Source organism: Crocodylus porosus, unplaced genomic scaffold (genome assembly GCF_001723895.1).
Source record: "Crocodylus porosus isolate Cpor-Errol unplaced genomic scaffold, CroPor_comp1, whole genome shotgun sequence".
Lineage (NCBI taxonomy): Eukaryota > Metazoa > Chordata > Crocodylia > Crocodylidae > Crocodylus > Crocodylus porosus.
Window position 1 is genome coordinate 98,777,139 of NW_017728947.1, and position 17,681 is coordinate 98,794,819.

At 47.9% G+C, this 17,681-nt stretch overlaps 1 long non-coding RNA gene across 2 annotated transcripts in view; it reads left to right on the forward strand.

Moving 5' to 3' along the window:
- LOC109321774 overlaps positions 1–13,835 on the forward strand; it is an 81,266-nt gene extending 67,431 nt beyond the window's left edge. For both annotated transcript variants that reach the window (XR_002104172.1, XR_002104171.1), the window contains exon 2: positions 12,653–13,835. This is a non-coding gene — a long non-coding RNA (uncharacterized LOC109321774). The remainder of the gene's footprint in view (positions 1–12,652) is intronic.
- Positions 13,836–17,681: the final 3,846 nt, after the last annotated feature.

The following is a 17,681-nucleotide window of genomic DNA, read 5'->3' on the forward strand; positions in this document are numbered from 1 at the left end:
ATTCCTGGACAAGAGCACTATCCATGTCCTGCTGCTGCTGTTGGTTAAAATACACGATGCAAGGAAGAGGACCATGCCCCCACTGCAGATGAAAACAACCTCCCACCCCCAAGTACAGATCTGACCCTCAGGTAAAATTCCTTCCTGACAGCAAATGTGGCTTTTCATCTCAAAGCGTATATGACAGGCATTATCCCCCTTTATAGTAGGTAAAACTGAAGCACAGAGCAGTGAGGTGACTTTATTGGTTATTACTGAGCTAGCACCTACATGCCTGTTGTGGTTCAAATACAGGACAATTTAGTCCCTGTCACAAAGAATTCGCCACGTGGTATCACCAGATTAGTACCTTTTGCTATTTGTTTGGATCGTGATTTTTTTCCATGGGCTATTAGATACTTCCTTTAAATCTCCAGCCCCTCCTCTCCTGTGATACGTGTGAGAACCTCAGCTTTCATTTTTAAAACAAGTGGTTCCTAGTCTTGTTTACATAGAAAAGCTTGAAAATTTGAGCTGATTGGATCAAATCTGAATGAAATAAAAATGGACTAAAAAAAAAAAATACGTTCAGTTTAATTTTTTTCAGTCATCGTTTCACAGTTGGTAGAGTCAGAAGGGACCTGAGCAGATCATGAAGTCCGACCTCCTGCCTCGGGCAGGAAAGGATGCTGGGGTCAAACAACCTCGGCTAGGTGTCTATCTAGCCCCACCAGGGTAGGAGTGAGGACCGCTTCCCTTGGAAGTTGGTCCCATGATTCTGGGGGACCTCAGCTTGTGATTTTTTTTTCTTAACACCAGCATTTGACAACACTCTTAAGGGCATGCTGCCATTCTTTGCTGACATTGTGACTTTTGTCTAGGACCACAGGCAAGTTTCTCTTGACAGATAGATCCATTGCTAACCCCAGCTCCCTGGCAGGCCGGGGTCACTGTTCCAGGACTAGTTCTCGGAGCGTTCTGGTTGCATTTCTGAAGAATGTCTGGTAAATCCCAAAATGAACCACCGAGTTTGACCTTCTGGGGGAGCTGCTTCATTGTAGTTCCCATCTGACCTCTGCCTTTCCCTGTGAAGAAGTGGGAGAGGCTAATGACAAGGGTATCTGCATCAGAGGGAAAGCTGGACAGAAGCAGAGATGAAGCTCAAATTCCAAAGGTCACAGGGTTTTGGCCCTGGTATTTTGTATCTACACACTTTTATAAAAATGGAATAGATCTAGTGGTGTAGGATCTGGTTGCAGGCTCTCTACTGTAGTGTCCCTCTACTAGGCAGCACAAGCAGAGGTGCCAGGGTTAGCACGATGGGAAGAGGACTGAGCGGAGGAGCCTGGAGGTGCATGACGAGGGGGAAGCTGAGAAGCAGAGGAAAGGAGCAGCTGCACTAAAGCTGTGTTAGTTTTTGAATGGTTCGTCAGTGCCTAAAAATCTTTGCAAGCAGCTTACTCCTGGGGCTTTACGGCTAAGGGCAAGGCAAACTCAGGGGCATCCGAACAGGGCCTGTCAGTAGGATGCTCATCAAAGGTTTTGGAAACATTTGAAACCCCAGACAGTGGTGAAGGATGTTTGCCAGTAGTAGGGCCACTTATGGTTCTGGACTTTCGGATTTGGAATTTGTTTTGGCTAATTTGGCTTGGAATATGGAAGTTAAAAATCCTTGTAAGCGTTGCCATTGAGTGCCATGTGGCATTGATCAGTATTGTGGTTCATGCACTGGGTGGAAGTTATCCATTCCCTAGAGCTTTAGTTACCTTCACTGTCTCCTCTCTCTGGCTCATTTCCCAAATGTTAGGATGGAGGAAGGTAGAAATTGTTCTTTCCATCCCCTACATAAACTGTTTGCAGAGGAGAATATCTCTTTCACTCTCTGTCCTCTTATTTCTGAACATTACAGTCAACCCTTCACCATGTGACAGCTGATATTAAGACAGCCTTCGAGAATCAAGAAAAGGTTGGAGCTGTTTGAGTAGACCTAACAGTAGCCTGCAACACAGTCTGGCAGCCAGGCCTTCAGTATAAGCTACTTATCACACTACCAGACAGAAGTCTAGTTAAATTTATCATGGAAATGATCTTGAATCAGTCCTTTGCTTCGAGTACATCATGCAAAAAGACAAGTCGTCACAAGAGACTCAGGAATGGAGTACCACAAGGCTCCTTCCTAGCTCCCACCCTGTTCAACATCTATGTCTCTAGTGGGTTATGGAGTAGAGAAAGATCCCACACAATTTACTGATTCATTTGATACACCTGGCTGGGGGAGTATTTGGTTGATTGCACGATTTCACAACAATTGCACACTTAATTCATACAATACAATTTCATTTTAAAATTCCTTGCTATGCATATAACACTGCTTAGCTGTAAGAAAAATCATAAACATTAAAAACACAATAACTACATATATTAGAAACAATGCTCCAAATGCACTTTCTTCCCAAACAATGCTATAAGAATTAGTATTACAAAAACAACTACAATTACAAGTAAAGGTTAAATTGGAATCACTAGTATTATTTCTCATGGTATAATTACAATCCTAGAATTCCGAGAAACCAAATCCCCAAGGATACTTTCATTCTTTAGTTATGGTTTTAGGGTTGGTCTCAGCAGTGATAGGAACAAGTCCCCTTCCTTCGGTCCCACTCGGGCGCTCCACGGCTTCAGCATGAATGGGAGCTCTTGTTCACGGAGAGGGTGGTTCAGGTGATCAGTCTGATCCGGCCTACACTCGCGATTCTTCCTTCGGTGTTCTGCAAGTGAGGTTACCTCCAAATTGGGTCTGTAGGTTACAGTTTTTTTTGGGTGAGTTGCAGTCTTGGGCCCCTCCTACCCAAACCTGTCACTACTCCCAAATTTGGGCTCGGATCTTTTGCCCAACAGATTCCTTTCCTGGGTCTTCTTTGGGAAATTTTCCACACCACTGCTGTGACTTCTTGCCAACCCTTTTCCAAAGGTCCCTAGGTTTCTATCTCTCGGAACATTTGCCCAAGGGTCGCTTTTAGGTTAACTTTGTTAAAGGCCTCTAGAGATAAAATTCAGAAAAGCAAGACACTCAGCATGTTCGCTGCAAGGCCTCTAAAGATAAAATTCAGAATCAAGACATTCACCACGTAGGCAAAAACAAGCAATGACCCTAGATAAAAAGATGAACCTTGCCTTTTTTTCTAAACTGGCTAATGGGTATTTATTACAAGCATTCAAACTATTACATTCAATATGACAATCTACATGGCAGACTATATAAGCACCACATTGACCAAAGGTATGCAGATGCCCTGACACTTGCTGCTGCCAACAATAACATATCATCAGCAGAAGCCAGCCTGAACTGTGACACTGGAACTCATAGCTTCCTACCTAAAACAGTGGCAATTGAAGCAGAATATATGGAAGACCACCTCAAAGCTTGGCTCGGTGCGTGCCATGCACCTTCAGGCAGCCTCGGGCTGCTCGGGCTGTCAGCCAGGGCCTGGCGCCTCTTGCAGAGACCGCACGTTGCACCAGGCCGGGTCCTGCCTCCCTGGAACTGGCCGGCCCAATGGTGCGTGGGGCCTGTGGAGGCAGGACCTGGCCTGGCGCGACGCGTGGTCCCTGCGAGTGGTGTTCGGCCCCAGCTGGCGGCCTGAGTGGCCCGGGGCTGCCTGAAGGCGCATGGCCCTGTGCCAAGCCAGGCTGGGCCTGTGCAATGTGGCACAAGCAGCGGGAGGTGCCAGGCGGCCGAGGCCGTGCTGCGCTGCACCGCACGGCCCCGAGCTGCGGGTGGGCTGGGCCAGGAGGGTCCTGAGCGCCCTGATAGCTGCTGCTGCTGCTGCGGGGGGGCTGTGGGCCACGCAGAGGGCAGGCGGGGAACCCACCCCTCCCGAGCAGCCTATACACACGCAGACCCCCGCATCCACACAGCCCCCCGCTCCAGTCCTCCCCACCCCCAGCCCCTACTTACTGGGAACGGAGCCCAGGCTGGGTCGCTGCAGCCTGCACCGCTCCTTGCCCCGCAAGGGGAGGCAGCGGGCTGCAGCATGGGGGCAAGGGGCAGCCATAGACACTCTCTGCCCAGCTACCAGAACATCCCTTTGGAGGACCCCAGCCTCCAGCTGCCTCAGGGCATGGTCCTGGACTGTGCCTTGCCCTGCTTTTTGGGGGGGGAGGGGGGCTGATACCTGGAAATCCAGGTGTCCAATTTTGAGTCTGAGCTGAAAATATGCAGCGCGGGGAACATTTTTTTGTTCCCAGCGTGCCTCTTGCCATATCTCAAACTGCTTTGAGACACTGCAAGGGGCACATGTGGGCTTGTCTGGATGCACTTTCTGAGGCCATTGTGTTCTGCCTTCGCATGCCGCACGCTCCTCCTGTGTGGGGAGACAATGGGCTCACAATACAGGTTTCCCTCTCTTTATGCAGGTTCTGTATATGCGAATTCGCTCTTATGCAATGACCCTTTTTATACCAAAAATGCGTTATATGTCAGATAAATTCACTCTTATGTGATCGGTGTGACGGAAGCCCACAGTCAACTACTTTGTGCAGTGCATTGTGGGAGTGACAAGCACCAAAATATAGTCTCCTGTGTCGATCTGTGCTCCTCGCTTGTTGTCTGCAACACGTGTTTCTGTAGTTGTCATCCACATTATGATAGTGCCCTGTGCTTGTGTGTACTGTCTGCTGTTGGAGAGTACCAAAATTGTCTTGTAAAAGTGGTGAAAACGGGTCTGGGAGGTCAGTACAGTCAAGATCTTGGAACGTGTCCCTATTTGTTACATTGTAAAGTGGGTTCCCTTTATGTGGATTTGAGTTATATGCCTTTTTCCAGGAATGCAGGTATAACATAAAGCGAGGGAAACCTGTATTGGAGCTTATGATATCCAGATACAGCTCTGTCTGTGCCTAGGGCTTCACAGAAGGGTGGCATAGGTGGCATAGTTGCTATGGAATAATTTGCCCCAGATTTTACCATCTACTAAACTTATTTTGTAGTAAGCATTCCCAATGAATGAGCTGGGTGTGTTAGGTGCCATTACAGCACCTGGGCAACAGGTGGCTAGTTGGCATGGAGGGGGCACAGACTGGTGCACGAGTGTGTTGTTGGTCCTCACTTTGAGAGGCAACTTCACCTCACGGTCATGTAAGGCTTTGTCATGTTCGTGCTCCATGTATGCAATAAAGTGAAGTCATTTTCCTCTGTAGCGAATGTGTTGCGTATCTGCATTGTACCTCGCAGAGTCCACGTGAAGCTGTGGAAAGCCCAGACTGGCACTGCCACAGTCCAGCAGAGTCAAATGGGGTAGTATTTCCCAGAGTCTTCGCCCCAGGACGAAGGGCACTCTGAATGCGCTGGGCACAGCTGACTTTCCCTTCCCAAGGGGCTGCAGTGTAAAGCCGTGCCATGCCTAGGCAAACACACTCACTCCTGAGCTAGAAGTGGTGTAACTGTATTAGCAAGGTGCTGGCCATGGGCAGAGCTTATTAGCTTGCCCATGGCCCTGCACTGATGCAGCTATGTTTGCTGCCCATTCATCTCTCAGCACAGTGCTGCCTTGCACCATTACTGAGGAGCATATAAGAAAAAGGGAGTCATCTGTATAGCACAAGGCAGTGCTGTGAAGACGTCTTAGGCTCAGTCTGAATGCTTTTTCCTCCTGGGTAGGCTAACTAATTGAGGCAGATTGGGCACCTTGTACAGGGTGTTCAGGGTTACATCCCTTGAGCCACAGCTGGGTGTTGGGGAGAAGACATAGCACATACAGGTATTTCTGTGACAAACAGGCAGTCCCCAGTTACAATGTCATACCCCCACTTTTGCCCCCATACCTAGGTTTTGGGAAAGAGGGCTGCTTTCCCCCCCTTTTTTTCTTGCTGCAGATTTCACATCTGTAAAGCAGGGCAGGGCTCACACTAGCAGCCAACCTTAGTGGGATGCAGGGACTGGGTGGCTGGCGCAATATCCTGGCTGCTGAGCTTTGGTCTGTGACACCTTGTGAAAATGATGCAGGATGCTAATTTGCATAACCAGTGGATCATATGTATATAGCCACATTTGGGCTGATGGTCCACACAGCCTGCCCTGAACCCTGGTAGGGAGGAAGGGAGCTGCACTGATTGGGGAGTGGTAGGAGGGTGAGTGCTTGAAGGGAGCCTGAAGGGATCATAGGATGCATAACAATGGGGACTTGTGATATCCCGGAGAGAGAAGGGAGTGAAGGGGCTGCTTCAGGGCAGGGTTTCCTGGGGTGGGGTAGGAAGTGCTGTGGCTGCTGCTGGTGGGTGCTGTGTAGAGGTAGGGGATACCTAGACAGTTGGGTTCAGAGCTGAACTGGAGGGTTGCATGGGGCTGGTCTTGGGGCCACTTTCCTTTTGCTGTACTCCAGCTGTCTTCTCTGCCAGTCTTCACCACCTCCTGGCTGCGTGGTCTTGCCCTTGGGTCAGCAGGGGGAGCAGCCAGGACCCGCTCAAACAGAACTACAGGCAGGGCCTTCAGCTTTTCTTCAGTCTTGCTGGGTGTGTGTGAATCCTGGTGAGCCATGGGAATGGGTGACCGGACTTCCAGGCAAGGCCCTCAGCTATCCTACAGTCTGTGTGAAACTTCCCTGGGCTGGCTGCAAATCCAGTAGCAAGACTTAGGGGAGGAAGAGAAAGAAACCAGGGGTGTGTGCATGGGATGAGGGCAGCCCTGAGGGGACTGGGGGTTGCATCATGCAGCTCTTATTTGGGCAAGCGTTCAGGAGGAAAGTTCACCTGAAAATGTTTGGGGGAAAGTACAATTAGGGGTTTGTGGAGCAGAATCCCTTGTCTCCACTTGTAATAGCAGAGGGATTGCAGTTCATCTCTGGAGCTGGGGCTGGGTGTGGCAGGAGGAGACTGGATTTGTTTTTCCTTTATGCCACCTCCTGTCAAACTGGGAGGGCTTTTGCCTGAGAGAACAGAAAATAATTCACTGGCTAGAAGGGCTGCCCCTCCACCCTCTCACTGAGAGAGTGGTCTTGTCTCCCTGGCACAGGCACAGAGCTATTTCCATTGCTGCAGTGAGGTGCTGTCAATCAGGGAGGGCCTCCGAGCAAAACCGCCTGCAAAGCAGGGTCTGGTTTTGGGGGATGTGGGCAGGAGATGTGGGAGGAGATGTCTGCAAGGGAATGGAAAGGACTGGAGTCTGCCTGAGAGGCCCATGCCAGAGGTGGTTATGAATGTTTTTTGAAGTATTTTAAAGCACTGTGACACATATAGATCACCTTTCATTGCTACGAGGCAGCAATTCTGCTGCATAACAGGGCACCACGAAGGCCTTATGATGAAGTATAAACTACAATCTGTAATGGCCCATACAACACATGTTCCTTGTTGGAATAAAAATATTCCAGAATGGATAGCTCAGCTGGACAAGATGTATTGCTAATAGCTTATGTATAATACACTCCAGCAGTTAAGTGTTAGTTGAGCAAGCCTTGCTTAATCTCACAAGTCCAGGCAGATGCTCACACTAGCTCTCTTCTTGCAGAAAGCTGTAGGGGTTTTGCTTACCTTCCACAGCGGGGAGACAAAGGATGAAGACAGAAGAACAAAACACAGCCGTGGACCGGTCGGTTTGCTTGGGGGAGAGGCTCCTCTCCACAACTCTTGCTTCCATGGAGGGGCTGTGGGGGGTGGGAGGGAGGCTTTCCTCCGTTGGGCCAGGCCCAGTGCCTTAGAGAGAGGCTGTGGCAACAGCCCTGCTCTGTCACTTCCCTCACCTCAACAACCAGCTGCTTTGGGGCCGACACCTAGAACCAGCTCTGCATTTTCTGCAAACTCACATTTCTCAGGCTGTGTTTCAAGCTAGATTTTCTTCAGTGTCTGACTTAATTCTGGGGTGCCAGTCTCCCGTTGAATTTCAGTGGGATTCAAACACTTGCCTCTGGTTGCTTTGTAAGATAACAGTCAGTCAGCGGTGGACTTCCAAGGGCAGCTCTCTTTAACCACTAGGCAGCAAGCCCTGCATGTCCCAGTTATGTGTTTTTTGCCTCTAAAAGGCCTGACTTGCATCTAGTGCCTGGGAAAGCAGCATTTGACTACAGCTGTTGCCATAGCTGGTGCAGGGCGTGAGCCAAGGCCTAATCCACACTCAAAAAGGTTTGTGGAGGTGTAAAAACTCATAGGCTAAGTCTGCAAAGATGGGCGGCAGGTGCTTTGGCCAAGGTGGCAGTGACCGGGCCCCTGGGCATGGACCCAGCCCTGCTGGCAGAAGGAGCCTTTCTGCTGCCAGAGCTACCCCAGCTTCCCTGAATGGCGGAGTTTGTCGGCAGATCTGTCTCTCCATGGAGCGCTTGCTGGCAGGTGTGCTGGGTAGAAGTTGTACTGGTTCCCCAAGCGACATGAGCTACGCTAGCAAAAGCTCTCTCATGCCAGTATAACTCTATCTCTGCCAGTGTGAGATGTGCTGACACACACCCCCTGAGCCAACAGTAGCATGAGGGTGGAAGTGTCCAGGGTAGACTAGCGTAATAGAGGCCGGTGAGCAGGAAAAACACCTTGTCCTCTCCTGCTTCCTGGGAGCAGCAGTGTCCTCCGCTTCCTTCACTATGACAAGGCTGGGGCTGTCTTGTCAGGTGGGTAGTGTGACTTCCATATTACTCGAAGCCTCTGGTCTTCTGGGCACAGTTGTGTGTATGACCACGCAGTCGGGAGGTGTCAGACTACAGTGAGCTACCTCTTCAGGTGTGAGTAACAATCAGCTGTTTTAGGGCCTGACCCTTCTCTTCTGCCAGTTCTCTGAGGAGTGTGAATCCAGTGGAAAGAGCTCCAATTCATGCCAGTGTAAAGGAGAGGAGATTTCTGGGTTGTCAGTGCTCTGTTCATGTGATTAGCCTGGCTTAGGGGTAAGAAACCGCATGGTGTTTCACCTTTGTTGCAAGGCACCACGTGTCAAGGGGCCAGTTCATATTTACTCTAAGGGGGCTTTAACCCAGTGTCCCCTATCTAACCAGCAGTTTGGGAGTGTTTCTGCAGGCTCCTGTTGTCACGTCCTCTCTTCAAGCTGCGCTGCGTAACTGCTTACACTGCATACAAATAGGGTTTGTCTCATGACATTTTGGCCAGGAAGGGCCAAATAAAGCATGTGGAATAAAGCATGTGGAAAAAAATATATTTTTGCTGAAGCCACCGCTCTCCAGAGGCTCATGTCACAAGATCCCGCCTTTGAAAAGGACCACAAAGTGCATCTTGCTGCTCTGGGATGCAGAGGTGAGCCTCACTCATCTTGTACTAGTGCAGGGGTGTCACACACTGTGGCAGCCAGGGCAGGGAGCAGAAAGCAGAGCAGCAGATCAGGCAGGGGAAGAGGACTGGAGTGGCATTCAGGGAAGGTGCAAGGCTTACCTTGTGGTGGGCCTGCCAAAAAGTTTGGCCCCTGCTGCACTAGTGTATGTTCACAGTATTTCCATTATGCCCGCTGGCCTAGTAAGTAGCTTCCAAACATGCTTTGCCTTTCTTCGGAAAAGGCATGCCGACATTTTTGTCATAAGAGTCTTTGGCTCTTTTTCATAAGTCGGGATATGAATTCTGCTGTCTTGATCCAGTTCTAGCATAAGTGCGGTGTGTATATTCCATCTACAGTCCTGTGGCAGTTTCAGGTAGCTAGAAGTTGCTTCTTGTCCTGTCCTGTTTGTGTGTGTGGTGAACAGCTGCTGTGTTTCACCCAAGAAGCAGCTGCATTTCAGCAGTAAATGACTTGATCAATGTATACATGTGAAATCTAATTTCCACCCTAAAGAAGAGTGATCCTTTGAAGGCTTTTTGTTGTTGTTGCTGTTTATTCAAAGTATAGCAGCCTGTGGACAATGCAGATTTCAGTCCTAAATGCAAAGGGAAACCAGATGGTGTTTTCCTAAAAGCCTCACTCTTGCATTATGTGACTGCTGTAAATTGTGCTCATTGTATCTCTGGATTATTATGGACTAGGCAGCACTGTGGGATAAATGCTTCTCTGGTTTCTTATTATAAACCTCACTACATGGGCTTTGACGCTCTGTGTCACTTGTGCACTATTTGTGTGTCATGCTAGGTCCTTGGCAGGTGAAAGGATGAAGGAGGCTGTGATCTTCTCCCTCCCGGGAATAGTGTTAGTAAATAAAGTCTAGTTACAGCCTAGCTGACTCCCTGCTGGCCTCTGTGGCATCTCTTGGGGGTGATAACCTTTTGTGACTGGCTCTTGACTTGCCAGATCAAAGGTGTCAGTGAGCTGATGTAAGGATTCTTCTTTGGGGGCATTGCGTAGCTCTGCCATGATTTGCTTCAGCTTGCTTGGTTTAGTGCTGTCAGGGCCTGTGTGCTGGGAGTTTGCTCCCTGTCAGAATTTGTCTTCGCTCCTCACGCATGCAAGGATTTGATTTTTCAGAATGGCACCGGTATTACTTGCATTTGCTTACTGCATGTGCTCTAACCATCTCCCAGGCACTTCTGCTGGGAGTCTGCACGTTGTCTATGTTCCAGCGGTCAGCTTTCCCATTGTTACACAGTGCAATGGCATTCCTGGATTTCTTTCAGCCATTGCAGTCGGCTGTCGGCTTTGTAGAACTTCAGATCCACTAGTGGTCATATGATCTGCCCTGGGAGTGACAGCAGACTGCTAATTGTGGAGAGAGAAGAGTGAGCAAGTGAGTGTGTGTAGCTAGACTAGAGACATAGTTAAGTATATGCAGCGGCCTTCCCTTTTCCTGCAGCAAAGCTGCACAACTGCATTTGCAGGATGAACAGAGAATAAAGCTATAGCTTTGCCTAAAGTATGGGGTGTATTTGGCTGGATGGGGGAGGGGGAGGAGGGAGGGTGAACTGGGGTGTTTGAGCATGATCAGCCCAAAAAGGTTGCTCTAAGTGATTTTCAACCTTCTTTCATTTGTGTATACCTAAAAATTTTTGAATGGAGGTGCAGACCCTTTTGGAAATTTCAACTGGAGGTGCGGGCCCCTTTGAATTGTAAGTGTGTGTATTCACATACTTTTGATTGATCAGTCATCTTTTTCAGACCCCTTAGACATAGTCTGCAGACCCTCAGGTGTCTGCAGACCACAGGTTGAAAACCACTGCTCTATCAAGTAACTTGCCTAGTGAGATCTCCTGGTAGAATATGAGCTAGTGTCTGACAGTCAGGAAAATGACACCCCAAATTTGCTCAATAAGCATATCAAAATGGCTGGGAAATGCCAGGGAATCATGACTCCTTGCTCTCAGTAAAAGAGCTGGATTTTTCTACCACGCTCCTTGTTGTCAGATCCAAGCATCTTCCATCAGTGTAATTAATGCAAGAGAGATTAGTCACATCACTTGTGTTTGTTCTCTCACCCTCTCCCCAGGGACAGAAACATGTCCGGTGGAGTGGTCTGTTTTGGTAGCGTGCTTTTGTTGTGTTTTTGGTTTCTGGTTCTTTTTTGTAGCTGCACATCATGGAATAAAGTGACAGGGAGTGGGATTATCTGGCAGAAGAAGGTGTGGTCACTAATATCCAGCAGGAATTTATAACAACAAAACATGCTGAACCAACTTAATTCACTTCTTCAATAGGGTAATGAGTTTAGTGGACAAGGGGAATGCAGTGCATGTGATATATCTGGCCTTTAAAGGTGTGACGTGGACCCATGTACCATTCTCATATGTGAGCTGGGGAAATGTGGGCTGGATAAAAACACCCTTTGGTGGATACAACATTTTTTAATAAAGCACAGGTGAAGAGTGTCTATGAAAGAATAAATGTGAGACTGGTGATAGGTCTCAAGCGGAGCTCTGCAGGCATCTGCTCCAGGCTCAGCGCTGCTGGACACTTATATTGATAATTGAGATGCAAGGACAGAGGATATGCAGATTTGTATTTACACCCTGGGGTGGGGTTGCAAGTACTTCAAAGGCTGGGATTAAAATTCATAGGGATCTGGATAAATTGGAGAACTGGGCAATAGGCAACAAAATGAAATTTTTTCCTGCCAAGTGGGCTGTGCAGGTGGTGCACAGACTCCTGGCCTTGCCCCCACTATGTGGCAGCAGGAGAAGCAGCTGCTGGGGTCCGACCATGTGCTCACCACTCGGAGTGGGCAGCCGCCAGCCTTCCAGACTGTGTGGCAGGGGCTCCCTTCACACCCGCTCCCCCACTGACAGGGCAGCAGAGCCTTGGCTCCAGCGTGTCCATCCCCTTCACAACGGCCTCTGGCCAGAGGGGAGCCTCCAGTTAAGAAACTTTGCCCCTCATTGTTTTTGTTACTATCTGCCCATTCCCCACTACTTGCCTGTCTCCTTCATCTGTTGCATGTTGTTCTTTAGCCTGTCAGCCTGGTAGGATAGGGGCTATCATTGAATCTGAGGGGATGGTGTCTGTGCTCCAGGTGACTAGCCTCATAGTATTACTGCCGTGTAAGTATTGTCTCATAATCATGTTGGATTCAGCTACGTGATGCCGCAGCGCTCAAGAGCTGGGATTATGAGAGGAACAAAGGGGAGAAAGTGCCTTGCGTTTCCTTTCTGCCCAGCCTTTCACGTGCTTTCTCACGCCATCACACCCTTTCCCAGATCCTGGCACCACAGCCCAGTGCAAGTGCTCCAGCTCGGTGGTCAGGGCCTGCTGGCCCATTTGTGGAGGTTTGCATTCATGCTGTGTCATTGAGGGGAACCTACTTAGTTCATTACTTCCTATTTTTCTTCACAGGCTGAGTCTTTCTTCTTGGATCCTGTGGCTTCTTCCTCAGAAGACTGTTGAAGGAATACCTTATAGAAGGTGAATATTCATCTGTTTCTTGGGTACTGTCTCAAATGTGGATGGCAGTAAGCGTTGGAAATGGTCCCAAAGTCCAAGGCCAACATCACGAAAGAATTTCGTGCCGTATTTGACTTCCTTGTTTGTGGCAGTCTCACTCTGATATTGAGTCTCATCCCAGTGCCCTGCTGCTACTCTTCCTTGCAACACGCACCATGAGGCTCTGTTAGTGGAAGGATTTATATAAGAGGAATGAAGGTGCAATCCGGTTCCACTGGAGTCAGTGACAAAACACCTGTTGACTTGAGTGGGATGATGATTGGACCCCTAAAGTCCATGACAAGGCCTGGGACCAAGATATGACTCTGGCAGTAATTGTAGCCATACCTCATTGTTCCCCATAATGGGGGTGATGAGGTGCCATACGGGATGCCTGTTCTGTCTGAAAATCACACCAGTTAAATTTAATGTGGAACCTTCTGTTAAATACCACATAGTAGAAGATGTGAATTGCTGATTTTGATGTTCTGTCTGGCTAGAAAGCTGACTTCAGGAGATGATAAAAAGAAACTGCATTGAGTAGTTCTCCGATGGAGTTTGGCTTGACTCGGTCTCACTTTTTTTTCTTAACTTTTTGATTGATGATCATCAGTTTATAAGCAGAGTGTGTCTGTGCTGCTTCTCTCCTGTCCTCATACCTTACAATAAGTGCAGAAGATTCAGTTAACTAGGGGCATAGGATAGGATGGAGTCCCTGGGCCTCTGAGTCCAGTCACTTGCTACTGCAGGCAGCCCTGACATCAACTCTCTCCTCTGGGGTCAAAATTTCAAGGGGGCAAAATTTCATTGGAGATAAATATTCTATAATATATTTTACCCCTCCCATGCCTTCTCATACACAAATTTCACCTACCCAGATATGGGAAGAAAAGAAATTCCTGCTGCAACCAATCTTTTTAATCAACACCCTGGTACATGTTAAACACCTAGAAATATGTTCTTTTTCTGAATCCATGAGCCTTTATTCAAAAGTAAAGTTGTCAAATTTCATCCCTATCCAATATTCATATCCCCAATTTGGCTTAGTGGATATGAGTGTGTTGCTGATGTTTAAAATAAAGTATCCGAAGAATTATTTCTCATCTCATTGACTTTAGTATGTGAACAGGACAATTACAAAGAAAAAAGCCCTGTGTCTGCCTCTTCACAAATGAATGCTCACAATAGCTATTCTTTGACACCTAAGGTCTTAATATGATCTGTATTACAGTAGCACTGTGAGGTCCTGATTAAGATCACTGCTATTGGGTGCTGTAGAAGCACAGTTTGAGAGGCAATTTTTGCTCTGAAAAACTTATAAATCTGAGTAGCCAAAGGGGATGAGGGGAAGCCAAGACATAGAGGGCATATCTGTATTACCTCAGTGCCACCATAAAGCACGCCGAGCCCTTCTGCTCTCACTCTGTGTGCACCAGCTCCTGACAATAAGGCATTGCAGCTGCTTTGGAGCAGTCCTGAGAGTACAGCCAGCACTGCTCGTAGGCACTCTCTTGGTATGTGCTCACTGGCATCTGCTCAGGGCTCCTCTCAGGCAGCCACACTGCCATGCGCCTGAGATTTGGTGTCTTCAGAGTAGGGATGAGTGGGGGGGCCATTCTCCATGGGGACCTTTCAAGGTCTGGCATGGACGCAATGCTGACAGGCCCAAAGTGAGGAGGTGACTGGACTGAGGTCACACAGCAGGTGTGGAATATTAGCTGGGGCTTTTTTGGCCCAGGTGGCAACACTGGTATAAGCTCTTGCTTTTTGCTCATGTGATCTTGTGAGGGAATGAGTCCATGGCTGGTTATGTACAGCACAGACCAGTGAACTATAGGTAGGAGGAACAGACCTTGGGATCTGGGAAAGCAGACACCTCTGCCATAGAGGTCAAGTATTAGGGATGGTGCCAGGGGTGGGTGACCTGTTGCTCGGGGTATTTTCACTTTACTGCTTTCCCTTCTCTCCTAAATATGAGCTCATGAAGTGTCAATAGCTTGCAACTGACTGAAGTCTGCAATGTGCTTGCCTGAATAGGGGTGCAGGAAGGAGGAGAGCCAGGATCCATGGTTTTTAGTTCCCAGGGGCTAGAGAAGGAAGCATGATGAGAAGCTGTGGTCAAGTAGAGAATGAGGATAAAAAGTGCCTGCAAATGAGGAAAAAGAGGGGCAGCAGCGTTATGACTGCATACCAGAGTGGCCAGTTGTAGGGGGCGGGGGGAGAGGGTCATAATTCAGTGTCAGATGCCTGGAGGACTGAATGGACCTATGTCATGAAATATTTAGTGTCTGCATATAACAGTGAACTGGTTCAATATAGTACTTGATTTTTCAGGTACATTTCTGAACCATGCCAGGAGGATTTGAACCAGTTTAACAGGCTTGTATCTCTATTTGCTTCAGGTTTAAGCCACAATTAAACCATTCTGGGCATATCTACATGTACATTTACTGTGCAGTAAGTTACTAGACACCAGCCTAAAAGTGGTTTTTAGACTGGTGTCTACATGCGCAGACATTACAGCTCAGTATTGCTGTAAGTGGATTGACTTTGGACTAAAGTTAGTCCCAAGTCATTTCACACACACAGTATTACTACACAGTATGGCATCTATATGTGCCTCACTGCACAGTTACTAATCAGGCATAAATTTGCTACCTGCATCATGCAGCTAGCAAATTTATGCCCAAGTTGGCATAAGTTGCTGTAGTTAACCTAAATAACTGCACAGTAAACATACACGTGTAGACACACCCTCTGTTACGTGTACCCATGCAGGCCTGTCTAAGCTTTCTAGGTTCAGGTTGTAGGGTCATGTAAACTCATACCTCCAGGACTGGTAGTGATTCAGACCGATCAACTCTCTGGTTAACCTAGCTCTCTCAAACAATTCCCAGCCCCCTGCCCTTCCTGGCTGTGTTTTCACTCCAGGTTTTGATGTTCCTAGTATTTCTCACTTGGGGTGGCTTACTCACCTGCAGTTTTAGGGTCAAGTCATCTCCTCTAGACCTCCAAGAAATGCCCAGAGATTGCTGTCCTCTCTCCAGCAACAACTTTGGTACATGGGGCTTGGCTTGGGCCACAGCTTTTCCTGAGTAATACAAGACATGAGCAGGCCTCAGTCCATCCAGCAGAGGGCAGCAGTTCACGCTCATCAACACAGTACAACTTTGATTAGCCTCAAAAGAGCCAGCCACTGCAAGGACTATGGGAGGTTATATATAACTAACTCATTCACAAAGAATCATACAGTACAGAACAGGCATGAAAAACACCACACAGACTGCTGGCTTCATCTAAGCTAGCAGGTTATATTTACACTACCACTAGCTCAGGAGCCCACTTCCTCTCAGTGTCCCTTTTAATACAGGGCAATTTGTTGATTAAAAATTATATGTTATCACTTTCAGTGCTACCTATTATTTCCACAGGAACTTGGCCTCTTGCCCTTTCTTTGGTAATTAGGACTTCTGGATGCTCTTCTGCCTCACACTATTTAAAAGACAAGGGTCTTGTAAAGCAAATCCAGAAAGAAAGGAAAAATGCCAGTGTCTTATTTTCACAGTTACATTTCAGACACCAAAAAAGGGCTCTTTTTTCAGTGATATGTGCATGATACATAAACCACCTGTATCATAATACTGCACATTACAGGTCAGTACAAGAACATTGATGTATGTGCTGTCTTTTGTGGTCCAGTTCACAAGGTGAGTTAAGACATTCTATATTTGTTCCACTAATATATGAATTGCTCTACTCTAGTTACTTCCTCACCTTTCCTGCCTGCCCTGTGCCATGACAGCCAAGAGCTGGGAGCACATATTGGTACTTGTAATGCCTTGGTGGGGCCTGTTGCTTAAAATGAAGAATATGATGCAGTTTGGGCAGGATCTGGAAGCCGAGCTGTGCATTTGCACTTTCTCTTTGTCCTCATCTCTGAGCAGTTGGAGTTGGGCCCAGCTACATGGATTCTCATCTGCCCTTGTTGCTGTGGCAACCAAGAGAGGATGCTACATGGGGGTGCTGCATGGTGACAGAACTGAAGATTTCCTGCCCGTCCAGATAGAAGTTAGATTTGACAGAAGTTAAATTCTGTCAAAGACAGAAGTTAAATTTGTTGCACGATTGGTCCCTTGAAAAGACTTGATAGCTGTGCCGTAACAGAAGTGCACAGCTACAGAGCACTTTAAAAGTCCCCAATCACACAGCAAATTAACCCTCATTATATGAGGCTTTAAAGCAAGGTGCTCCAAAGTGCAACACCTTCATTAACTTTTGTCTGATTAGGTGGTAGGTCTGATGCTCCAATCTACTGCACCCCTCTCCAGCACAGGCTGGGCAAAGCTTAGCCTGAGCTCCCTCCCCTCCCTTCTCCCCCCTCCCCCCTCCCGTTGTGCAGACAGTATGGAGGTGTGAGGGAGGGGGCAGGGCTAGGGAGGAGAAGCTGCAGACATGAAGCTGGATCAGCTCCAAATTGGAGCTTGATCCCCCCACCCTCGTGACCCAACAGTGAATGTCTGTTGGTTTGGGAGGGTTGGTCTAATTCATGGTGCTTTCTGTAAAGTGCCATGAGTTAGACCAGGGAGCTGCACGTCTGTCAGTACCTTCTGTTTCATTGTCTTTTGTTAATTTATCCTCCCATACTCCAGGACTGATTGGGACCATGGCCTGTAGCAGCCAAGAGGGTGAGAGGCTTTCTTAAACAGGTAAAAGTGATCCTTTTATTTGCCGTAGAGGTAAGGCTGCAGTTGGGAATCAAGAGGTTCCCTTTCCCCAGAGCAATGCCTCTGCAGCAGTTTCAGCACCTACCAAGCTCAGAAAAGAGACCCCAAGAGCAAATTTTGTCCCCTGGTGACATCCAACAGCAACACCACTTAGCTACTACCCGTGGCATTTTATTTCTACTACTGGCCTTCACTGTAGATATTAATTACAGCTAGCA